Source organism: Melospiza melodia, chromosome 7 (genome assembly GCF_035770615.1).
Source record: "Melospiza melodia melodia isolate bMelMel2 chromosome 7, bMelMel2.pri, whole genome shotgun sequence".
NCBI lineage: Eukaryota > Metazoa > Chordata > Aves > Passeriformes > Passerellidae > Melospiza > Melospiza melodia.
The window spans coordinates 31,679,433-31,705,892 of record NC_086200.1 but is presented as its reverse complement, the minus strand read 5'-3'; the positions used below and the strand labels follow the sequence as shown (position 1 = coordinate 31,705,892).

The 26,460-nt window shown below is 40.7% G+C and overlaps 2 long non-coding RNA genes across 8 annotated transcripts; both read right to left on the bottom strand.

Annotated features, from left to right (window-relative positions):
• Nucleotides 1-825: 825 nt before the first annotated feature.
• On the bottom strand, nucleotides 826-21,567 carry LOC134420861 (uncharacterized). 4 transcript variants are annotated; one of them, XR_010028453.1, is made up of 8 exons: nucleotides 8,128-8,239; nucleotides 5,548-5,612; nucleotides 4,877-4,940; nucleotides 4,506-4,584; nucleotides 4,111-4,186; nucleotides 3,681-3,990; nucleotides 3,223-3,340; nucleotides 826-2,069 (listed from the first exon to the last, which is right to left on the bottom strand). It is a non-coding gene; the product is annotated as an uncharacterized LOC134420861 (long non-coding RNA). The 4 variants fall into 4 exon arrangements; XR_010028454.1 differs by lacking the exon at nucleotides 8,128-8,239 and adding an exon at nucleotides 21,414-21,567 and having other exon boundaries at nucleotides 827-2,069; nucleotides 3,731-3,990; XR_010028452.1 differs by having other exon boundaries at nucleotides 827-2,069; nucleotides 3,731-3,990; nucleotides 8,128-8,238.
• On the bottom strand, nucleotides 15,047-19,238 carry LOC134420862 (uncharacterized). 4 transcript variants are annotated; one of them, XR_010028456.1, is made up of 8 exons: nucleotides 18,828-19,238; nucleotides 18,298-18,384; nucleotides 18,146-18,209; nucleotides 17,775-17,853; nucleotides 17,380-17,455; nucleotides 16,952-17,261; nucleotides 16,494-16,611; nucleotides 15,047-15,325 (listed from the first exon to the last, which is right to left on the bottom strand). It is a non-coding gene; the product is annotated as an uncharacterized LOC134420862 (long non-coding RNA). The 4 variants fall into 4 exon arrangements; XR_010028459.1 differs by having other exon boundaries at nucleotides 15,048-15,325; nucleotides 17,002-17,261; nucleotides 18,828-19,236; XR_010028458.1 differs by lacking the exon at nucleotides 18,298-18,384 and having other exon boundaries at nucleotides 15,049-15,325; nucleotides 18,828-19,231.
• Nucleotides 21,568-26,460: the final 4,893 nt, after the last annotated feature.

Genomic DNA, 26,460 nt, shown 5'->3' with positions numbered 1-26,460 from the left:
TATTCTATGCTACAACTCTTCATATTACTTACATATATTTATATTTAAATTTCTATTCATAGTTTAGCAATTTCTCTTTATATATTTATTATATATTTCTATCTTAAGATCCACATTTCTATATTGCTTATATTATTTAAAATAAAACTCCTGTCTCTAACCAAATAAAAACCAAGGACACCCCTTTATTTGAACCAGATTTAAAATTTAGGAAGTAAATTTATTTTTCAAAATTATAATGATATTGATATGAATATTTTTATTTACTTTTATTAATAGATATTATATATATTAGAGAGAATACCTTCTAATATAATCATAGATATATATTTTCTGTATTATATATATTTTCTTACTTATATTTCTTTAAATTAAATATGTATAGATATTTGTATTTCTATATATATTTGTATATCTGAATTTATATTTTATTGCTATCATTTAAAAACCCCAGCCTATAACCTAATAAAACCACCCAATTTACTTTAACTCTATTTAAATATTTTTATATTTACAATCTATATTTATATATCTTTGTATATATATATATATATATAAAATAGACTATCATTTACCTATATGATAATATGTTACAATTATATACCATGTATTATAGTTTTATGTATGTATCTGTTATCTATATTTATGTTTACCACTCTAATGTTATATTTATTTTTAAATGTATATTTATTTCTATTTTCATCTCTACATTAAACCATGTCAGTTCATTAACCCGACGCACCAGAGCCACAACAATACTGTACCTTTGTCAGCACCGGCACGCAGCACACGCCCATCCCATCACAGCACAGCAAAACAAAACCTATTTCTGTTACTAACGGAACAAATATCCCACAACGTCACTGAACCCTAATAAAAACTCAAATAAACCTAACTGTAAATAAATTTTAGATCCCACTATAAAGTAGCCCAAAACCTCCGCACATGCTCATCATAAACTTCCTCCTAAACCAGTATCTCAAAAACCCCAAAAAACTCAAACACACCTTGAAAATGACACAACTGCTAATAAAAACAAACACCCATTAAAAATTAAATCAAACCAACGCACTAGACTCAAAACTGCACAACTGACCCTAAACATTACTAAAAAAAGTCCCCAAAGCTCTACCTTTATGTTAATGCACAAATAATAACATGTAATCTATAAAAGTTATTTCAAAAAATTAAAAAAAATAATTAAAACCATGAAAATAAAAAACCTAAACTATTAAAATATTAAAAAATATCACTACCTAAATTAAAAAACATATTGCCTATAAAAACCCACCATATAAATGCCCCTGTCCCAAAAAATAAAAATAAAAAAAAATATTGAACCACAAAGAAATCAGAACTTAGGAACACCAAAACCATAATGTTCAAGAACTCACACCACATCCCTTATCATACACCAACTACAAACAAGATAAAGCAATACAATGAATTCTTAAAAACCACCTTAAAACCACTACATTGAAAAACATTTCAAAAATTAAAAACTGCATCTAACAAAAGCCATCTAATAAATTCACACCCAAAACTCCAGCAGCCCAGCTGGCCCTACCAAAGCTCTAGGTTTATACATACAGTAAACAAAACCAAAATCCCAGTAATACCCATCAGAAATCTATGAAAGAACCCTACTGAAATTAATCCTGCCTCAAATACAAACCAACCCATCCAGAAAGTCAGCTTCACTCAAAAAACAATTTACACAGAGTTAATAATACCAAGAAATAAAACAACACACCATATACCACCAATGAATATCATAGTGAAGGAAAAAAAAAACACTACATTTTTTCCTTTTTGTTTTTTAAACTAACTTCTTTTATTAGCTAGAACAAAAGATTTTGCCAGGACTGTAACAACAACAACAACCTCTTTTTCTTCTTCTCCTTCTGAAATGTCCCTTCTCACTCCCAAATTCCTCTCAACTCCTGAGTTTACATCCAAGCAAAAAGCAAAATTCCTGCACTCGTGCGTTCGCTGCTCCTGTCAGATTCTCTGTTTCCCTCCACATCTTCTTACACTTTCAGTCCTCACGCTGTCCCGCCGTGATGAGTCTGACAGAAGAATTGGCACATGTTAACAGAGCATTTCCCTCCCTCCCTCCCTCCCTCTGCTTTCCTCAGCGCATTTCAATCCATCCCAGGCCTGCAGTGATGCACGCTCACCCCAAAGCTCACAGCAAGCATGCAGCAGCTCAGGCTCACTCGGCTCCAGGGCCCAGAGCCTGCAGGCCCTGCAGCTGCCACACGGATGGACCTGGTTCCCTCCCCGGGTGCCCAGACGGAAACCTGAGGGCAGGCGTCCACCCCGAGGGTGCACCCGCAGCCCCGGGCAGGGATGGAGTCACCGGCTGCTCTCTGGGGACGACACCCTCCCTGCAGGCCACACTGCCTCGGCCTCTCCCTCCCTGGGGGACAGGCACCTCCAGGGTCTGTGACCAGCCCCCTTCCGTCAGCATCCAGGGGCTCTGTCAGAGCCAGAGGGCTCAATTCGTGGTGAGTACCGATGGCACACAAATGGCAGCCCGAGGAAATCGTGTTCTGGCCTCTAAGTGCTTGGGACAGGGTCTGATTTTTTGTTTTGTACTTGTATGAAGATTAGTACAACAGGGCTCTGATGGATGACATGGCAACACAGAACTAAAAACTCCTCGATAGGATTACATCAACTTCAAGGAAAAGACAAAAGCTTAGGACCCTTCTGAAATCTATTTTTAATCCAAAGCACGGGGATTGTCAGCATGCTGCACCTTCCAGCTTTTCAAAGCAGCTTCCCTCTCAAGACCAGGAAACATTGATTTCTACAGAAACAATGGGCAACCCCCAGGCTAATCTCAGCACTACTGTTTAATATGGGACCTGCCAGCGTGCCAGTCCAGCTTCAAGTGTGCTTTACTTCAGTCTAACGTCCCCACAAAATTCTTCTCACATCTTCCAACCCTGAAATCTTATTTTCCCCTAAAGCTTCTCTTCATTAGCAATTTCCAAGTAACATGGTATTTTTACAACATTCAAAAATGTCATGCTGGACTGTGCTAGAGAGCAATCTGCAAATATAAGCTTAGCAAAGTTTGAATTGCCTTGTCCAGAGAAAAAACCTACAAGTGAATACCTACACCTGCCTACAAAGAGCTAACAAGCCCCTGGCAGCTGCCAGCATCAAAGCACAGCGGATGTTTCTAATACAGGGTAAGGATAACAACATCACCTTCTGTTCTCTCCAGCTTCTTTTCCCTGCAGTCATATTTTGCTTCTTATGATTTTTTTAGTCTCTGTATCTTCTTGGACAGCACCGAGCCCGACGACAAGGATACGAGAGTCTTTCCCTGCCGGACAGAGAGAACCAGGAAAACAGTTAAAATAAGAACAGGGCAGTTTGAAATTCATACTTGCAACGAGAAGCAGCGCCTAACCAACAGAACAAAAGTAAACAAAGCACGACACCTCCCTGGGGACAGAAGACTCACAAACTCTCCAGGATTCACAATTCTAGCGACCAAACCCTTCAGGACAGCAGCCAAGTGTCCCCTGGGGTGGTGCTGCACCAAAGAACCATCTGAGAGGTTCCAAAGAGTGAAATGCACAATATTTTGCAAAGACAAAAAATGTTGCAAAATAACAAAAATACAATAGATGTAAACTACAGGGCAAGAGTACAAGTGTTACCTTTGGCAGCTGGAACCATCCAGGTGAGCCCCTGATAACTGGATCCTCACCAGAGTTTGAACCCTTCAGGACACAGAAGGGTTTTCCCCAGGAATTTCACAGACTGAGTTTTGATAGAAGCACGCTCGCCGGATCCTCAGAAACGTCACCCATTCTCCAGGTGTCTGGAGAGAACTGCAAATGGCTCTCACGTAGTTGGAGCTAGTTCTGTAAGGTCTCAGGGTGAATTTCACCAGATGCAACCAAACTGGGCAACTCCCAGTGGGACAGAAGGAACCCAAAGCTTGGGTAAGCAGAGCTGCAGCAAATACTGAGGAAACAAACATAACAGCGTAAAAAATAATAAACCATCCTTTTTTTTTCCTCTTGCTTTTGTTTTTTTTTCTTATTCAGATCAGCATAGCAATTAAAGAGAAGGTGAAAAACTCACCATTACTGAACATTTCATCACCTGTAAGCTGAGCATCCTTAGCATAGGGGACTCCAAAGTTAAAATTCACCGGTCCCTGGGAAATGAAACCAAATATCGTATGGTAAACAATCAAACAGCAGACATAAAAATTTGTTTCCGCTAAGGACTTTCAGGTACGTATGTATCTTTGCATTACACATTAGAACATACACTTTATACCATCACCTAATACATAATAATTTACCTTTAAATTTTGATAGTATAGCATGAATTTTTAACTTAAACTGGTGATCTATTATTATTCAGTTGGTGCCTAAAGTTATTTCTGCTGTCACGTTCAAAAAAACATGAGTTTTTTTTACTGGAATGAGCAATTGATTTCAAAGTCATCACAAGCCCACCAAAACACAAACCTGGGTTCACTGGACGGGCCTGTGAGCTAGAAGTAGTTAGGCTTGTACTTCCCTCTTGTTCTTCCAGAACCAATAAATCCTGTCAACAAAACCAGGATCTTTAGCCCGCTGCTGTGAAAGATTCTACAAGGATGATGGTTTGATTTGTGTTTAGAAGTTTTGATTTGAAATGGCCAGTTCAATGGATAAAGACAGTTTACGTAGTATTACATTACTATTATTATTATTTCTATTATTATTTTTACTAGTACTACTGCTATTGTTATCACCTGCTACTGGAAGAAACAAACCAGTAGTACCTATACTTAATTACTTTTATTTCCAGAAAATAATAAAGAAAAAGAACCAAACCAAAAAAAGTCACTTCCTACCTTTTATATCAAGGGATGAAAAATTTCTCTTGGGCTCTTCTCCAATTTATCAAGACTCATAGCACTGAAAGGCAAACAAAACAGTGCTTTATAGAAGGCCAAGTGCACGTTTCAAGGCTGAACCACTAACTGATTGCAGTGACAGCACTTACAACATGAATCGTTCCCAGAGCCTCTGTGAAATGGAATGTTCTGTTTCTTTCCCAAAACACTAACTTCCAACACTTCCTAATCGTATTTTGTATTTTAAAACAAAAGAAGTTAGTGAGACTCTGTGAGGAGGTCAGGTTTAAATTTATTTCCTTCCAAAGCTCAGAGCTCTGTTCCATCACCCTTCCCTTTGGCTCTACACTGGATCATGGTGAGCAGTTGAGGAGTGCTCAAGAACCAATTCTATTTCTCTCTTTTTCTAGTTCTCTCTATTCCTAAATCATTCAAGACAAGTCAAATGAAAAATGACAAGTTCAGCATCAAAGTCACACTTTTTCCCTTTGTCTGGTCAAGAACAGGCTCTAAATCCACTTATTGCTGCCTTCAAGGTTTAAGACTTGCAAAACCATTTTTACATGTTTTACAGGTTTATCATAAAACCCACAGAACGCAAGCTCTGAATTACAGGAAAAGGTACACAGGCAAATATCTAAAGGGATCACTTATTTGTAAATACATACCTTGATAGAGAGCGCACTGAGAACCTTTCCGCGGTACTCTAAGGGAGACGTATTTTCTCAGTACCCTGTAAACAAGAAAAGCTACGATATATTACAGGACATCCCCACTTTTTCTACATATTCAAATAGGATTTTTAATAAAAACAGTTCAGTTACAAAAGAAGGAAGAAAACCAAGCTAATTTTACTCAGCTGTATTTACTGCCGATTTAGAGAAAAATGCCGGGCCGCGTCGCCCGTTGCGTCACACGCCGCGCCAGCAGCAGGGCCTGCCGGGAGTTGGAGTCTCGGGCTGACAGCCACTCATGTGCCGCGATAGCCGTTGCGTCACACGCCGCGCCGGCAGCACGGCCTGCCGGGAGTTGGAGTCTCGGGCTGACAGCCACCGCTCCGTCCCCCGGGAGCCACCGGGACCTGCACTCCCTCCCGGGCATCAAACGGCTCCTTCGCCCCAGGGCGGGGAAGGACCTGAGGCAGCACCGCTCTTCCCGGATGCCCTCTCTTTTTCCCTCCAACTCTTTTTACTTTTTTCACCCTGTTTTTCACCACTTCCCTTCCCTCTTCCTCTCCTGCTTCCCTTCCTTCCCTTCCCCTTCCCCTTTCTTGTATTTCTGATCTTGGTTTTCCTTTCCACCTTTAGAATAAAAAAGCAGCAGTAGAAACTTTCAGGCTACCCGGGAGTAAAAAAAAAAATCCAAAACGAAAATGATTTAAAGAAAACTATTTATTCCCTGGGAGCCTGAAATTTTCTACTGCTGCACGTGACACAGAGCTTTTATTCCTTCTTATAGATAGTTGACATTTTATATATATTTATCGTTTATATTGATGTATTATATTAATAACTATATATAATATGCACCTTATTCAAAAAATATACGGGAAATATTTTTTAAATTATTTACCATATCTACTGCTACAACTTATTTTTCCTTATATTTCTAATTTTTATATAAATCTTTAACGTGTTTATGATATATTTCTATACTCATATTTCTACCTTTATATTATTTGTATTTGTAATTTTTACACGAAAACCCCTGCTTTGGCAAAGAAAAAACAAAACCATCCATTATTTTAAACTACCTAAATGTTTTTTTATATTTGTATTTATCATAATATACAACAAATGATAGATAGAGATAGATAGATAGATATATCACATCCGTATTTATATCTATTTTATATCCATTTCCTATAATATTTTTCATAAAATATATGCAGTATCACTTGTATTATATATTGTATCAATTTATGTTATTTTATATTTACAATTTATTATTAATTTTTTATATATCTGCATATAGTTGCAATACATTTATATATTTGTATTTTTGTTTGGGTTGTATTTACATTTATATTCTCTATTCATATATCTATAAACATACACAATACTCTATTAAAATTAGAATAACTTATTGTAACATATAATGACTCATGTTACATGTTAAATTTTAGAAATTGACCGAATATATAAAAATAAAATTGGCTCATTCCCATTGCTACACATCTATTTCTTTTGTTTCAATACAGTTAGAGTCATAATTGTATATTTAAAATCCAATTCCTAAATGAAATGACAGAACAAACAGCATCAAATTCCCACCAATATCTTCCAAAAACATCAAGATACCTCCAACAGCCAAACAAGTGTCAGCGAAAAAACAAAGAACACTCTTTTCAATAACAATTCTCATCACGACAGAAAAATGGAACCAAAATAAAAGAAAATCCTATAGAAACACACACAGCAAATTACAAAAAGTACTAAAAAAAAGTCAAACCAATCTACTAAACTCAAGACAGTGCCACTCACCCTGAACGACGTTACTAAAAAAAAAATAAAAAACAACAAAATTCTACCTCTACACTAACTCAAGGAATAAACAATCCTCTGTAAAAATAACTTTAAAACCTGAACTAATTAACAAAATGGAAAAACATCTCAACCACTAAAAACTAAGAAATTAACTACCCAAATAAATAAATACTTTAAAAACCCACCATATAAATACCCAAAAAAAACCCTGATAAACAATACGCAAATACATTAAAAGACAACAACAACAACAAAAAAAAAAAAGAAAATAAAGAAAGCAACAACAAGAATAATACCAAAAACCAAATAAACTGAAATCTGCAACAAAAAACTTATTCCCAACTGAATAAACCCATAGTGCCTCAAGCTATCAAAATAAAAATACCACCTAGAAACAAACACAAAGACTAAAGACAAACGTAACCATAAACAATGTCCCCCAAATTACCCGTAACCATAAAACATACACTACAATCAAACAAACCAAACAAATAAAAGCCCTGGAAGACGATAAACACACATGCAATTATCGAGATTAAAAACCCGCTGCTATGAAGGACAGGACGCTTCCCCAAGCCCCCCAAAACAAACACTACACACTCACGCTAATAAAAGCCACCGCAACAGAATTAAAATGCGAACCGCTGCTTCGCGCTACGACCCGTAAAAAACATTGCGCGCCCTTCTAAACATAATACCCCGGCAAAAAAATATATATCCGACTACAAAACTCAATCCAAAACAAACCATTATCATCCCTACCGGCACCGAGAACCGTGCCCACTCAGGAAGAACACCGTATCCCTTAGCGGACACCCGCTGCAAACCGAACCCAGCGATGCCATCAACGCCTCCAAAGCGCCTCCGAGCCACGGCACCGCCGAACTTGGAGCGGCCGAACCCCGCGCTCGCTGCCGGCCCCGGACGGAGCGCGGCTCCCGGCAGGAAAGCGGCTCCTGCGGCGGCTGCTCCGGCACGCGGGGCCGGCGCCGTCCCGGGGAGCCCCGCCCGCTGCCCCTGCCCGGCGGGGCCGGCACCGGGCGCGGGGCTACCGGCGGCGCCCGAGCCCCGCGCCCGGAGCGGACGGAGCGGCCGGCACCGCCCGGGCCGGCGCAGCAGCGCCCGCGCCGCCTCTGCCGCCCTTGGCCGGCCCGGCCCGGCTCCGCTCGGCTCGCACCGGCGCGGCTCCGCCACTGCCGCCCTCGGCCGGCCCGGCCGCGCCGAATCCCCCGTGCGCCCCGGCAGCTGTCCGGGCCGTGCCAGCAGCGCTCCCGAGCGGGAACGTTCCGGGCCGGGCCGCGGGCACGGGCAGCGCCCTCCAATGCAGCGGCACAGCCCCATTGCAGCCCTGCAAACGCTGCCGGAGCTGCGGCTTCCCGCAAGCCAGCCCCGAAACCGCAGACGGAGCGCACCTCACTTCAACAAGGGCAAAGAAATGTGTTCTCCCCTAAAATTTCACCCCCTAGGAGAGCAGAAAAGTAGGGGCGCTCCCCAAATGAAAGCCTTCGACTGATGGGAAAGGGCGATTTCGACCTCCATTCAAACCCTTGAAAAGGAGGGACACCAGGGCTGCCCCCGCCATTTAAACCCGAGGGTGGTGCAAATGGGGTGGCTGCCTTCAAATCAAACCCATAATGCCACAAGAATACTTTTCCCATTCCCCTTAGAATAGAACGCAGGGATTCCCTGTCACCCCCGGGATACCCCGAACAGCCTGGAAAAGGCAGCTTTTCCTGCAATCAACACCCTTAAAACCACAAGTCAAGAGGGATCCCCTCAGGTCAAATGCAGACAATAAGAGAAGAGGAGCTGCTTCCTTCTCCTTAATCCCTTTTGTCCTCGCAAGCTCCATTTTTGTTCCTGGGGAACCGGGGAGGGACTGGCAAGATGAAATTGGAAAGGGGAAGGAGAAAAGTCCCCGCTCCAAACCCACACGTGCTCACCTGTTCGGCTGCTGCTCCCCGGCACAAAGATTCGTCCCTCGGCGCCTCCTTTAAGCGATGCTCCACGTACCCAAGCGCGGATCCAGGTGGTGCCCCCGACCCTGTGGGAAGCTCCCGCAGTCCTTCCATGAGACAGCGCCGGGAGCGCCCCATAAACCCCTCCACTCAGCAGCTCCATGCAAAAGGGAGCTGAGGCAAAGCCTCCCCCTAAAACAGCCTCGCCCCGGCAGGAGCCGGCCCCTCATCATCCTCACACTCACACCTGGGCTGCTCCGAGCCCCCATCATCCTCACAGCTCATACCTGGGCTGCTCCGAGACCCCATCATCCTCACACTCACACCTGGGCTGCTCCGAGCCCCCATCATATATTTTTCATATTTATATTCGCATTTATATTTAGAATTTATATTACTCTATAATAAAAATTATATTATATATTGCATCTCTTCATGTTACTTGCATAGATTTCTATTTCTATTCATAGTTTGGTATTATATCTTTATATCTCTATATATTTATTATATATTTCTGTATGTCGATTTACATTTCTATAGTACTTATATTATTTAAAATAAAACCCCTGCCTCTAACGAAATAAAAAGCAAAGACACCCCTTTCTTTAAAACACATTTAAAAGTTTAAAAATAATTTTGTTTGTCATAATTCTATTCACATCTATATTTGTAATTTTCGTTTGTTATATTTATAGATATTATATATATTGGAGAGAATACCTTTTTATATAATAACATATAGATTCTTTTGACACAATAGATTTCTTTTACTTATATTTATATGTATTAAATATTTATTGATATCGACATATATATGATATATTTGCATTTCTAGTTTTATATTTTTTATGAAAACTCCAGCCCATACCCCAATAAAAGCCAAACAATCCCCAATTTATTTAAACTATATTTAAACATAAATCCTGTCACGGCTGCATTGCACAGCAGTGCCCCAAGCTAATCTGACACTTGTTCATCTCCTGGACCTGAAACTGAACCCGCTCACCTTGATCGCACCTGGCAGAACCATTTTCGTACCTTTTTCTGGCATGTCTTGGTTTTTTTTTTCTTTTGTCTTGAGTTTTTGTGGCCTTTACTGCCTCTCTTTTTTTCTGGCACTTCTTGGGGTTTTTTCTTCGTTTCTTCTTGCCCATCTTGGTGTTTTTTCTGGTTTTTCCTTGCCCCCCTTGGGGGTTTTTTTCAGGTTTTTTTTTTTTTTTTTTCCTGGGTTTTCCTTTTCTGGATTTTTTCTTCGCCATCTTAGTTTTTTGTTGCGATTTTTTTTCTTGCCCATCTTGGGGTTTTCCTCTGGTCTGTTTTCAGGGATTTTTCTTGCCCATCTTCGTTTTTTTTTTTTTTTTTGTTGGTTTTTCTTTTCTTTTCTTCTTCTATTTTTTTTTCCCCCTAGGTTTCTCCTTGCCCTCCTGGTTTTTGGGTTTTTTTATCTTCCTTCCTTCCTTCCTTCCTTCCTTCCTTCCTTCCTTCCTTCCTTCCTTCCTTCCTTCCTTCCTTCCTTCCTTCCTTCCTTCCTTCCTTCCTTCCTTCCTTCCTTCCTTCCTCTCCTTCCTCTCCTTCCTTCCTCTCCTTCCTTCTTATTTCCTTTCCTTATTTTCTTTTTTTCTTTTTCTTTCTTTCTTTCCCTGCATTTCTAATCTTGGTTTTCCTTTCTAGCTTTAGAATAAAAAAGCAGCAGTAGTAACTTTCAGGCTACCTGGGAGTAAAAAAACCTCCAAAACGAAAATGATTTAAAGAAAACGATTTATTCCCTGGGAGCCTGAAATTTTCTACTGCTGCACATGACATAGAGCTTTTATTCCTTTTTATAGATAGTTGATATTTTATACTTTATACAGCGCCCCCTGCCTTGTGCACCGGCGCTCTGCAGGCACAGCGATCCCTGCCGTCTGCACAGGCGCACTGCATGCAGAGCGCTGCGGCGTCGTTCGGTTCTGTTTAATGAAACTCGGCTGAATTCGGCGTGGTTCGGCTCTTGGTCTAAACTCGTTTCAGTTCGGCTCTTCGGCTAAACTCGGTCGTATTCGGCACATTGTCTAAATGCGGCTCAAGTCGGCTACACTCGGCTATCGGTTCCAGTCGGCTATCATCGGCTCTTGGTGTAAACTCGGCTGTTTTCGGCCGCACTGGGCTCTTCGGCTCAACTCGGCTGTTTCCGGCCACACTCGGCTCTTCGGTGAAACACGGCTGTTTTCGGCCACACTCGGCTCTTCGGGGAAACTCGGCTTTTTCCGGCCACACTCGGCTCTTCGGGGAAACTCGGCTCTTTCCGGCCACACTCGGCTCTTCGGGGAAACTCGGCTCTTTCCGGCCACACTCGGCTCTTCGGGGAAACTCGGCTCTTTCCGGCCACACTCGGCTCTTCGGGGAAACTCGGCTCTTTCCGGCCACACTCGACTCTTCGGCTCTTCGGAACTATTCGGCCCGGCTCGGCTCCCTCAGGGCGGGAAAGCGGACGTGAGAGGACCCCGGCACAGCGAGGCGTTTACCCAGATGCCTCTCACAAACCCGCCAAAATACGCCCGCCCGCGGAGCCCCTGAGCCCACAGCATGTCTCGGGTACACATGAAACGCCACAGAAAAATCCGTCGGGGCCGCCATGACATCGGTATTCCGCGCAGGCAGTGCAGTTAAACACCCACACGGTCCTCCACTTCCCCGCCCTTTTCGCCGCCGTGCTGAGAAGGTCAAACAAAACTCCGCGACATCGCCCACGCGCCACTCCCAAGCTGGCCGCCTCTAGCTGCACGGCTGCAGTACCGCGCTCTGCCCACAAGGCGGCAGCACTGCCGCCCGCCCCAGCCGGGGGCGCAGCGCGCCTCGGGGCTGCGGCAGCGAAGGCGGCAAAAAAGAACAGGGGCGACCCCCGCCGAAAACTGCTCTGAAATAAATGCCCCAAAACAACCGGGAAGAGGGAAAAAAACCGTCTGCCTCTAATCTAATAGGATAAAAGACAAAACAAAACAAAACACAACACAAAAAAAATTATTAAAGAAAATATTTAAATATTTTTTAAAATATTTTTTCATATTAATATTCACATTTCTATTTACAACGTATATTGATGTACACTGTCCATTTATACATTTCTTTTTATAAATACATTTCTATTCCATATTGCATATATCCCTAAAACTTAAATTTATTTGTATATTTTTATAAATATTTTCACATAGTAAGTATACATTTCTGTTACGATTTTTACTTCGGTAACACTTGGATTATTTAAAATAAAACCTTTGCCTCCATCCACATTAAAGCCAAAAAGAACCCCTTTCTTCCAAACTGTACTTAAATATTTTATAAAATTCTATTTTTCAGGTTCATATTCACATTTACATTTAAAATGTATACTTATGTATACTGTTATTTGTATTCTTCATTACATCACTTCCTATTATTTGTATTTATTTATATTTTGTGTTTATATATATATTTATATCTTGATTGTATATCTCAATATTTAGAAATATATAACAATATCTACATTCATACTATTTAAAATAAAAACCCTGCCTCTAACACAACAATAAAAAAAACCGAACCCTTTCTTTTAAAAAATATTTAAATAGATTTTATCCTAATGTTCAATTGTTATATTCATATTTGTATTTATAATGTATATTAATGTATATTGCTTACTTATATATTTATCTTTACCAATGTCAATTTATAAATAAATTTATATTCTATATTACATCCGATGCGAGTAGGTATTTATATTTTTTATATTTTTTTATTCATATTTTTATATGGATTAAATATTTCTGCGTCAAGATTTTTACTTCTGGAACACTTATAATATTCAAAATAAAAACCCTGCCTCTACTTAAATAAAAGCCAAAACATTCCATTTCTTTTAAACGATATTTACATATTTTTATATTTATATTCCCATTTATAATTTATATTGCCATTTAATGTTATTTATATTCCATGCCACAACTCCTCATATTACTTACATATATTTATATTTAAATTTATATTCATAGTTTAGCAATTTCTCTTTATATATTTATTATATATTTCTATCTTAAGATCCACATTTCTATATTGCTTATATTATTTAAAATAAAACTCCTGCCTCTAACCAAATAAAAACCAAGGACACCCCTTTATTTGAACCAGATTTAAAATTTACGAAGTAAATTTATTTTTCAAAATTATAATGATATTTATATGGATATTTTTATTTATTTTATGCATAGATTTTATCTATATTAGAGGGAATACCTTCTAATATAATCATAGAAATATATTTTCTGTATTATACATATTTTCTTACTTATATTTGTTTAAATTAAATATGTATAGATATTTGTATTTCTATATATATTTGTATATCTGAATTTATATTTTATTGCTATCATTTAAAAACCCCAGCCTATACCCGAATAAAACCCCCCAATTTACTTTAACTCTATTTAAATATTTTTATATTTACAATCTATATTTATATATCTTTGTGTATATATATATAAAATAGACTATCATTTATCTATATGATAACATGTTACAATTATATACCATATATTATAGTTTTATGTATGTATCTGTTATCTATATTTATGTTTACCACTCTAATGTTATATTTATTTTTAAATGTATATTTATTTCTATTTTCATCTCTATATTAAACCATGTCAGTTCATTAACCCGACGCACCAGAGCCACAACAATACTGTACCTTTGTCAGCACCGGCACGCAGCACACGCCCATCCCATCGCAGCACAGCAAAACAAAACCTATTTCTATTACTAACAGAACAAACATCCCACAACGTCACTGAACCCTAATAAAAACTCAAATAAACCTAACTGTAAATAAATTTTAAATCTCACTATAAAGTAGCCCAAAACCTCCGCACATTCTCATCATAAACTTCCTCCTAAACCAGTATCTCAAAAACCCCAAAAAACTCAAACACACCTTGAAAATGACACAACTGCTAATAAAAACAAACACCCATTAAAAATTAAATCAAACCAACGCACTAGACTCAAAACTGCACAACTGACCCTAAACATTACTAAAAAAAGTCCCCAAAGCTCTACCTTTATGTTAATGCACAAATAATAACATGTAATCTATAAAAGTTATTTCAAAAAATTAAAAAAAATAATTAAAACCATGAAAATAAAAAACCTAAACTATTAAAATATTAAAAAATATCACTACCTAAATTAAAAAACATATTGCCTATAAAAACCCACCATATAAATGCCCCTGTCCCAAAAAATAAAAATAAAAAAAAATATTGAACCACAAAGAAATCAGAACTTAGGAACACCAAAACCATAATGTTCAAGAACTCACACCACATCCCTTATCATACACCAACTACAAACAAGATAAAGCAATACAATGAATTCTTAAAAACCACCTTAAAACCACTACATTGAAAAACATTTCAAAAATTAAAAACTGCATCTAACAAAAGCCATCTAATAAATTCACACCCAAAACTCCAGCAGCCCAGCTGGCCCTACCAAAGCTCTAGGTTTATACATACAGTAAACAAAACCAAAATCCCAGTAATACCCATCAGAAATCTATGAAAGAACCCTACTGAAATTAATCCTGCCTCAAATACAAACCAACCCATCCAGAAAGTCAGCTTCACTCAAAAAACAATTTACACAGAGTTAATAATACCAAGAAATAAAACAACACACCATATACCACCAATGAATATCATAGTGAAGGAAAAAAAAAAACACTACATTTTTTCCTTTTTGTTTTTTAAACTAACTTCTTTTATTAGCTAGAACAAAAGATTTTGCCAGGACTGTAGCAACAACTTCTTTTTCTTCTTCTCCTTCTGAAATGTCCCTTCTCACTCCCAAATTCCTCTCAACTCCTGAGTTTACATCCAAGCAAAAAGCAAAATTCGTGCACTCGTGCGTTCGCTGCTCCTGTCAGATTCTCTCTTTCCCTCCACATCTTCTTACACTTTCAGTCCTCACGCTGTCCCGCCGTGATGAGTCTGACAGAAGAATTGGCACATGTTAACAGAGCATTTCCCTCCCTCCCTCCCTCCCTCTCTCCCTCCCTCCCTCCGCTTTCCTCAGCGCATTTCAATCCATCCCAGGCCTGCAGTGATGCACGCTCACCCCAAAGCTCACAGCAAGCATGCAGCAGCTCAGGCTCACTCGGCTCCAGGGCCCAGAGCCTGCAGGCCCTGCAGCTGCCACACGGATGGACCTGGTTCCCTCCCCGGGTGCCCAGACGGAAACCTGAGGGCAGGCGTCCACCCCGAGGGTGCACCCGCAGCCCCGGGCAGGCATGGAGTCGCCGGCTGCTCTCTGGGGACGACACCCTCCCTGCAGGCCACACTGCCTCGTCCTCTCCCACCCTGGGGGACAGGCACCTCCAGGGTCTGTGACCAGCCCCCTTCCGTCAGCATCCAGGGGCTCTGTCAGAGCCAGAGGGCTCAATTCGTGGTGAGTACCGATGGCACACAAATGGCAGCCTGAGGAAATCGTGTTCTGGCCTCTAAGTGCTTGGGACAGGGTCTGATTTTTTGTTTTGTACTTGTATAAGATTAGTACAACAGGGCTCTGATGGATGACATGGCAACAGAGAATTAAAAACTCCTCGACAGGATTACATCGACTTCTAGGAAAAGACAAAAGCTTAGGACCCTTCTGAAATCTACTTTTATTCCAAAGCACGGGGATTGTCAGCGTGCTGCACCTTCCAGCTTTTCAAAGCAGCTTACCTCTGAAGACCAGGAAACATTGATTTCTACAGAAACAATGGGCAACCCCCAGGCTAATCTCAGCACTACTGTTTAATAGGGGACCTGCCAGCGTGCCAGTCCAGCTTCAAGTGTGCTTTACTTCAGTCTAACGTCCCCACAAAATTCTTCTCACATCTTCCAACCCTGAAATCTTATTTTCCCCTAAAGCTTCTCTTCATTAGCAATTTCCAAGTAACATGGTATTTTTACAACATTCAAAAATGTCATGCTGGACTGTGCTAGAGAGTAATCTGCAAATATCAGCTTAGCAAAGTTTGAATTGACTTGTCCAGAGATAAAACCTACAAGTGAACACCTACACCTGCCTACAAAGAGCTAACAAGCCCCTGGCAGCTGCCAGCATCAAAGCACAGCGGATGTTTCTAATACAGGGTAAGGATAACAACATCACCTTCTGTTCTCTCCAGCTTCTTTTCCCTGCAGTCATATTTTGCTTCTTATGATTTTTTTAGTCCCCGTATCTTCTTGGACAGCACCGAGCCCGACGACAAGGATACGAGAGTCTTTCCCTGCCGGGCGGAGAGAACCAGGAAAACAGTTAAAAAAAGAACAGGGCAGTTTGAAATTCGTACTTGCAACGAGAAGCAGCGCCTAACCAACAGAACAAGAGTAAACAAAGCATGATACCTCCCTGGGGACAGAAGACTCATAAACTCTCCAGGATTCACAATTCCAGCCACCAACCCCTTCAGGACAGCAGCCAAGTGTCCCATGGGGTGGTGCTGCACCAAAGAACCATCTGAGAGGTTCCAAAGAGTGAAATGCACAGTATTTTGCAAAGACAAAAAATCTTGCAAAATAACAAAAATACAATAGATGTAAACTACAGGGCAAGAGTACAAGTGTTACCTTTGGCAGCTGGAACCATCCAGGTGAGCACCTGATAACGGGATCCTCACCAGAGTTTGAACCCTTCAGGACACAGAAGGGTTTTCCCCAGAAATTTCACAGACTGAGTTTTGATAGAAGCACGCTCGCCGGATCCTCAGAAACGTCACCCATTCTCCAGGTGTCTGGAGAGAACTGCAAATGGCTCTCACGTAGTTGGAGCTAGTTCTGTAAGGTCTCAGGGTGAATTTCACCAGATGCAACCAAACTGGGCAACTCCCAGTGGGACAGAAGGAACCCAAAGCTTGGGTAAGCAGAGCTGCAGCAAATACTGAGGAAACAAACATAACAGCATAAAAAATAATAAACCATCCTTTTTTTTCTCTTGCTTTTGTTTTTTTTTCTTATTCAGATCAGCATAGCAATTAAAGAGAAGGTGAAAAACTCACCATTACTGAACATTTCATCACCTGTAAGCTGAGCATCCTTAGCATAGTGGACTCCAAAGTTAAAATTCACCGATCCCTGGGAAATAAAGCCAAATATCGTATGGTAAAAAATCAAACAGCAGACATAAAAATTTGTTTCCTCTAAGCACTTTCAGGTACGTATGTATCTTTGCATTACACATTAGAACATACACTTTATACCATCACCTAATACATAATAATTTACCTTTAAATTTTGATAGTATAGCATGAATTTTTAACTTAAACTGGTGATCTATTATTATTCAGTTGGTGCCTAAAGTTATTTCTGCTGTCACGTTCAAAAAAACATGAATTTTTTTTACTGGAATGAGCAATTGATTTCAAAGTCATCACAAGCCCACCAAAACACAAACCTGGGTTCACTGGACGGGTCTGTGAGCTAGAAGTAGTTAGGCTTGTACTTCCCTCTTGTTCTTCCAGAACCAATAAATCCTGTCAACAAAACCAGGATCTTTAGCCCGCTGCTGTGAAAGATTCTACAAGGATGATGGTTTGATTTGTGTTTAGAAGTTTTGATTTGAAATGGCCAGTTCAATGGATAAAGACAGTTTACGTAGTATTACATTACTGTTATTATTATTTCTATTGTTATTTTTACTAGTACTACTGCTATTGTTATCACCTGCTACTGGAAGAAACAAACCAGTAGTACCTATACTTAATTACTTTTATTTCCAGAAAATAATAAAGAAAAAGAACCAAACCAAAAAAAGTCACTTCCTACCTTTTATATCAAGGGATGAAAAATTTCTCTTGGGCTCTTCTCCAATTTATCAAGACTCATAGCACTGAAAGGCAAACAAAACAGTGCTTTATAGAAGGCCAAGTGCACGTTTCAAGGCTGAACCACCAACTGATTGCAGTGACAGCACTTACAACATGAATCGTTCCCAGAGCCTCTGTGAAATGGAATGTTCTGTGGAACTGCCGTTTCTTTCCGAAAACACTAACTTCCAACACTTCCTAATCGTATTTTGTATTTTAAAACAAAAGAAGTTAGTGAGACTCTGTGAGGAGGTCAGGTTTAAATTTATTTCCTTGCAAAGCACAGAGCTCTGTTCCATCACCCTTCCCTTTGGCTCTACACTGAACCATGGTGAGCAGTTGAGGAGTGCTCAATAATCAATTCTATTTCTCTCTTTTTCTAGTTCTCTCTATTCCTAAATCATTCAAGACAAGTCAAATGAAAAATGACAAGTTCAGCATCAAAGTCACACTTTTTCCCTTTGTCTGGTCAAGAACAGGCTCTAAATCCACTTATTGCTACCTTCAAGGTTTAAGACTTGCAAAACCATTTTTACATGTTTTACAGGTTTATCATAAAACCCACAGAACGCAAGCTCTGAATTACAGGAAAAGGTACACAGGCAAATATCTAAAGGGATCACTTATTTGTAAATACATACCTTGATAGAGATCGCACTGAGAACCTTTCCGTGGGACTCTAAGGGACGCATGTTTTCTGAGCACCCTGTAAACAAGAAAAGCGACGATATATTACAGGACATCCCCACTTTTTCCACATATTCAAATAGGATTTTTAATAAAAACAGTTCCGTTACAAAAGAAGGAAGAAAACCAAGCTAATTTTACTCAGCTGTATTTACTGCCGATTTAGAGAAAAATGCCGGGCCGCGTCGCCCGTTGCGTCACACGCCGCGCCAGCAGCAGGGCCTGCCGGGAGTTGGAGTCTCGGGCTGACAGCCACTCATGTGCCGCGATAGCCGTTGCGTCACACGCCGCGCCGGCAGCACGGCCTGCCGGGAGTTGGAGTCTCGGGCTGACAGCCACCGCTCCGTCCCCCGGGAGCCACCGGGACCTGCACTCCCTCCCGGGCATCAAACGGCTCCTTCGCCCCACGGCGGGGAAGGACCTGAGGCAGCACCGCTCGTCCCGGATGCCCTCTCTTTTTCCCTCCAACTCTTTTTACTTTTTTCACTCTGTTTTTCACCACTTCCCTTCCCTTTTCCTTTTCCTTTTCCCTTTCCCTTCCCTTTCCTTTCCCCTTTCTTGTATTTCTAATCTTGGTTTACCTTTCCACCTTTAGAATAAAAAAGCAGCAGTAGAAACTTTCAGGCTACCCGAGAGTAAAAAAAAAAAATCTGCAAAACGAAAATGATTTAAAGAAAACTATTTATTCCCTGGGAGCCTGAAATTTTCTACTGCTGCACGTGACACAGAGCTTTTATTCCTTCTTATAGATAGTTATATTTTACATATATTTATAGTTTATATTGATGCATTATATTAATAACTATATTTAATATGCACCTTATTCAAAAATATACGGGAATTTTTTTTTTATTATTTACCATATCTACTGCTACAACTTATTTTTCCTTATATTTCTAATTTTTATATAAATCTTTAATGTGTTTATGATATATTTCTATACTTATATTTCTACCTTTATATTATTTGTATTTGTAATTTTTACACTAAAACCCCTGCTTGGGCAAAGAAAAAACAAAACCATCCATTATTTTAAACTACCTATTTTTTTTTTTTATATTTATATTTATCATAATATACAACAAATGATAGATATATATAGATAGATAGATCACATCCATATTTATATCTATTTTATATCCATTTCCTATATTATTTTAAAAAAATATACACAGTATTACTTGTACTATATATTGTATCAATTTATGTTATTTTACATTTACAATTTATTATTAATTTTTTATATATCTGCATATAGTTGCAATACATTTATATATTTGTATTTTTGTTTGGGTTGTATTTACATTTATATTCTCTATTCATATATCTATAAACATACACAATACTCTATTAAAATTAGAATAACTTATTGTAACATATAATGACTCATGTTACATGTTAAATTTTAAAAATTGACCGAATATATAAAAATAAAATTGGCCCATTCCCATTGCTACACATCTATTTCTTTTGTTTCAATATAGTTAGAGTCATAATTGCATATTTAAAATCCAATTCCTAAATGAAATGACAGAACAAACAGCATCAAATTCCCACCAATATCTTCCAAAAACATCAAGATACCTCCAACAGCCAAACAAGTGTCAGCAAAAAAACAAAGAACACTCTTTTCAATAACAATTCTCATCACGACAGAAAAATGGAACCAAAATAAAAGAAAATCCTATAGAAACACACACAGCAAATTACAAAAAGTACTAAAAAAAAGTCAATCCCATCTACTAAACTCAAGACAGTGCCACTCACCCTGAACGACGTTACTAAAAAAGATAAAAAACAACAAAATTCTACCTCTACACTAACTCAAAGAATAAACAATCCTCTGTAAAAATAACTTTAAAACCTGAACTAATTAACAAAATGGAAAAACATCTCAACCACTAAAAACTAAGAAATTGACTACTCAAATAAATAAATACTTTAAAAACCCACCATATAAAAACCCACGTTCCCAAAATAAACCATGATAAACAATACGCAAATACATTAAAAGACAACAACAACAACAAAAAAAAAAAGAAAATAAAGAAAGCAACAACAAGAATAATACCAAAAAACACAGATAAACTGAAATCTGCAACAAAAAACTTATTCCCAACTGAATAAACCCATAGTGCCTCAAGCTATCAAAATAAAAATACCACCTAGAAACAAACACAAAGACTAAAGACAAACGTAACCATAAACAATGTCCCCCAAATTACCCGTAACCATAAAACATACACTACAATCAAACAAACCAAACAAATAAAAGCCCTGGAAGACGATAAACACACATGCAATTATCGAGATTAAAAACCCGCTGCTATGAACGACACGACGCTACCCCAAGCCGCCCAAAACAAACACTATACACTCACGCTAATAAAAGCCACCGCAACAGAATTAAAATGCGAACCGCTGCTTCGCGCTACGACCCGTAAAAAACATTGCGCGCCCTTCTAAACATAATACCCCGGCAAAAAATATATATATCCGACTACAAAACTCAATCCGAAACAAACCATTATCATCCCTACCGGCACCGAGAACCGTGCCCGCTCAGGAAGAACACCGTATCCCTTAGCGGACAGCCGCTGCAAACCGAACCCAGCGATGCCATCAACGCCTCCAAAGCGCCTCCGAGCCACGGCACCGCCGAACTTGGAGCGGCCGAACCCCGCGCTCGCTGCCGGCCCCGGACGGAGCGCGGCTCCCGGCAGGAAAGCGGCTCCTGTGGCGGCTGCTCCGGCACGCGGGGCCGGCGCCGCCCCGGGGAGCCCCGCCCGCTGCCCCTGCCCGGCGGGGCCGGCACCGGGCCCGGGGCTACCGGCGGCGCCCGAGCCCCGCGCCCGGAGTGGACGGAGCGGCCGGCACCGCCCGGGCCGGCGCGGCAGCGCCCGCGCCGCCTCTGCCGCCCTTGGCCGGCCCGGCCCGGCTCCACTCGGCTCCGCACGGCTCGCACCGGCGCGGCTCCGCCACTGCCGCCCTCGGCCGGCCCGGCCGCGCCGAATCCCCCGTGCGCCCCGGCAGCTGTCCGGGCCGTGCCAGCAGCGCTCCCGAGTGGGAACGTTCCGGGCCGGGCCGCGGGCACGGGCAGCGCCCTCCAATGCAGCGGTACAGCCCCATTGCAGCCCTGCAAACGCTGCCGGAGCTGCGGCTTCCCGCAAGCCAACCCCGAAACCGCAGACGGGGCGCACCTCACTTCAACAAGGGCAAAGAAATGTGTTCTCCCCTCCAATTTCACCTCCTAGGAGAGCAGAAAAGTAGGGGCGCTCCCCAAATGAAAGCCTTCGACTGATGGGAAAGGGCGATTTCGACCTCCATTCAAACCCTTGAAAAGGAGGGACACCAGGGCTGCCCCCCGCCATTTAAACCCGAGGGTGGTGCAAATGGGGTGGCTGCCTTCAAATCAAACCCATAATACCACAAGAATACTTTTCCCATTCCCCTTAGAATAGAACCCCCTGGATACCCCTAACAGCCTGGAAAAGGCAGCTTTTCCTGCAATCAACACCCTTAAAACCACAAGTCAAGAGGGATCCCCTCAGGTCAAACGCAGACAATAAAAGAAGAGGAGCTGCTTCCTTCTCCTTAATCCCTTTTGTCCTCGCAAGCTCCATTTTTGTTCCTGGGGAACCGGGGAGGGACTGGCAAGATGAAATTGGAAAGGGGAAGGAGAAAAGTCCCCGCTCCAAACCCACACGTGCTCACCTGTTCGGCTGCTGCTCCCCGGCACAAAGATTCGTCCCTCGGCGCCTCCTTTAAGCGATGCTCCACGTACCCAAGCGCGGATCCAGGTGGTGCCCCCGACCCTGTGGGAAGCTCCCGCAGTCCTTCCATGAGACAGCGCCGGGAGCGCCCCATAAACCCCTCCACTCAGCAGCTCCATGCAAAAGGGAGCTGAGGCAAAGCCTCCCCCTAAAACAGCCTCGCCCCGGCAGGAGCCGGCCCCTCATCATCCTCACACTCACACCTGGGCTGCTCCGAGCCCCCATCATCCTCACAGCTCATACCTGGGCTGCTCCGAGACCCCATCATCCTCACACTCACACCTGGGCTGCTCCGAGCCCCCATCATATATTTTTCATATTTATATTCGCATTTATATTTAGAATTTATATTACTCTATAATAAAAATTATATTATATATTGCATCTCTTCATGTTACTTGCATAGATTTCTATTTCTATTCATAGTTTGGTATTATATCTTTATATCTCTATATATTTATTATATATTTCTGTATGTCGATTTACATTTCTATAGTACTTATATTATTTAAAATAAAACCCCTGCCTCTAACGAAATAAAAAGCAAAGACACCCCTTTCTTTAAAACACATTTAAAAGTTTAAAAATAATTTTGTTTGTCATAATTCTATTCACATCTATATTTGTAATTTTCGTTTGTTATATTTATAGATATTATATATATTGGAGAGAATACCTTTTTATATAATAACATATAGATTCTTTTGACACAATAGATTTCTTTTACTTATATTTATATGTATTAAATATTTATTGATATCGACATATATATGATATATTTGCATTTCTAGTTTTATATTTTTTATGAAAACTCCAGCCCATACCCCAATAAAAGCCAAACAATCCCCAATTTATTTAAACTATATTTAAACATAAATCCTGTCACGGCTGCATTGCACAGCAGTGCCCCAAGCTAATCTGACACTTGTTCATCTCCTGGACCTGAAACTGAACCCGCTCACCTTGATCGCACCTGGCAGAACCATTTTCGTACCTTTTTCTGGCATGTCTTGGTTTTTTTTTTCTTTTGTCTTGAGTTTTTGTGGCCTTTACTGCCTCTCTTTTTTTCTGGCACTTCTTGGGGTTTTTTCTTCGTTTCTTCTTGCCCATCTTGGTGTTTTTTCTGGTTTTTCCTTGCCCCCCTTGGGGGTTTTTTTCAGGTTTTTTTTTTTTTTTTTCCTGGGTTTTCCTTTTCTGGATTTTTTCTTCGCCATCTTAGTTTTTTGTTGCGATTTTTTTTCTTGCCCATCTTGGGGTTTTCCTCTGGTCTGTTTTCAGGGATTTTTCTTGCCCATCTTCGTTTTTTTTTTTTTTTGTTGGTTTTTCTTTTCTTTTCTTCTTCTATTTTTTTTTCCCCCTAGGTTTCTCCTTGCCCTCCTGGTTTTTGGGTTTTTTTATCTTCCTTCCTTCCTTCCTTCCTTCCTTCCTTCCTTCCTTCCTTCCTTCCTTCCTTCCTTCCTTCCTTCCTTCCTTCCTTCCTTCCTTCCTTCCTTCCTTCCTTCCTTCCTTCCTTCCTTCCTTCCTTCCTTCCTTCCTTCCTTCCTTCCTTCCTTCCTTCCTTCCTTCCTTCCTTCCTTCCTTCCTTCCTTCCTTCCTTCCTTCCTTCCTCTCCTTCCTCTCCTTCCTTCCTCTCCTTCCTTCTTATTTCCTTTCCTTATTTTCTTTTTTTCTTTTTCTTTCTTTCTTTCCCTGCATTTCTAATCTTGGTTTTCCTTTCTAGCTTTAGAATAAAAAAGCAGCAGTAGTAACTTTCAGGCTACCTGGGAGTAAAAAAACCTCCAAAACGAAAATGATTTAAAGAAAACGATTTATTCCCTGGGAGCCTGAAATTTTCTACTGCTGCACATGACATAGAGCTTTTATTCCTTTTTATAGATAGTTGATATTTTATACTTTATACAGCGCCCCCTGCCTTGTGCACCGGCGCTCTGCAGGCACAGCGATCCCTGCCGTCTGCACAGGCGCACTGCATGCAGAGCGCTGCGGCGTCGTTCGGTTCTGTTTAATGAAACTCGGCTGAATTCGGCGTGGTTCGGCTCTTGGTCTAAACTCGTTTCAGTTCGGCTCTTCGGCTAAACTCGGTCGTATTCGGCACATTGTCTAAATGCGGCTCAAGTCGGCTACACTCGGCTATCGGTTCCAGTCGGCTATCATCGGCTCTTGGTGTAAACTCGGCTGTTTTCGGCCGCACTGGGCTCTTCGGCTCAACTCGGCTGTTTCCGGCCACACTCGGCTCTTCGGTGAAACACGGCTGTTTTCGGCCACACTCGGCTCTTCGGGGAAACTCGGCTTTTTCCGGCCACACTCGGCTCTTCGGGGAAACTCGGCTCTTTCCGGCCACACTCGGCTCTTCGGGGAAACTCGGCTCTTTCCGGCCACACTCGGCTCTTCGGGGAAACTCGGCTCTTTCCGGCCACACTCGACTCTTCGGCTCTTCGGAACTATTCGGCCCGGCTCGGCTCCCTCAGGGCGGGAAAGCGGACGTGAGAGGACCCCGGCACAGCGAGGCGTTTACCCAGATGCCTCTCACAAACCCGCCAAAATACGCCCGCCCGCGGAGCCCCTGAGCCCACAGCATGTCTCGGGTACACATGAAACGCCACAGAAAAATCCGTCGGGGCCGCCATGACATCGGTATTCCGCGCAGGCAGTGCAGTTAAACACCCACACGGTCCTCCACTTCCCCGCCCTTTTCGCCGCCGTGCTGAGAAGGTCAAACAAAACTCCGCGACATCGCCCACGCGCCACTCCCAAGCTGGCCGCCTCTAGCTGCACGGCTGCAGTACCGCGCTCTGCCCACAAGGCGGCAGCACTGCCGCCCGCCCCAGCCGGGGGCGCAGCGCGCCTCGGGGCTGCGGCAGCGAAGGCGGCAAAAAAGAACAGGGGCGACCCCCGCCGAAAACTGCTCTGAAATAAATGCCCCAAAACAACCGGGAAGAGGGAAAAAAACCGTCTGCCTCTAATCTAATAGGATAAAAGACAAAACAAAACAAAACACAACACAAAAAAAATTATTAAAGAAAATATTTAAATATTTTTTAAAATATTTTTTCATATTAATATTCACATTTCTATTTACAACGTATATTGATGTACACTGTCCATTTATACATTTCTTTTTATAAATACATTTCTATTCCATATTGCATATATCCCTAAAACTTAAATTTATTTGTATATTTTTATAAATATTTTCACATAGTAAGTATACATTTCTGTTACGATTTTTACTTCGGTAACACTTGGATTATTTAAAATAAAACCTTTGCCTCCATCCACATTAAAGCCAAAAAGAACCCCTTTCTTCCAAACTGTACTTAAATATTTTATAAAATTCTATTTTTCAGGTTCATATTCACATTTACATTTAAAATGTATACTTATGTATACTGTTATTTGTATTCTTCATTACATCACTTCCTATTATTTGTATTTATTTATATTTTGTGTTTATATATATATTTATATCTTGATTGTATATCTCAATATTTAGAAATATATAACAATATCTACATTCATACTATTTAAAATAAAAACCCTGCCTCTAACACAACAATAAAAAAAACCGAACCCTTTCTTTTAAAAAATATTTAAATAGATTTTATCCTAATGTTCAATTGTTATATTCATATTTGTATTTATAATGTATATTAATGTATATTGCTTACTTATATATTTATCTTTACCAATGTCAATTTATAAATAAATTTATATTCTATATTACATCCGATGCGAGTAGGTATTTATATTTTTTATATTTTTTTATTCATATTTTTATATGGATTAAATATTTCTGCGTCAAGATTTTTACTTC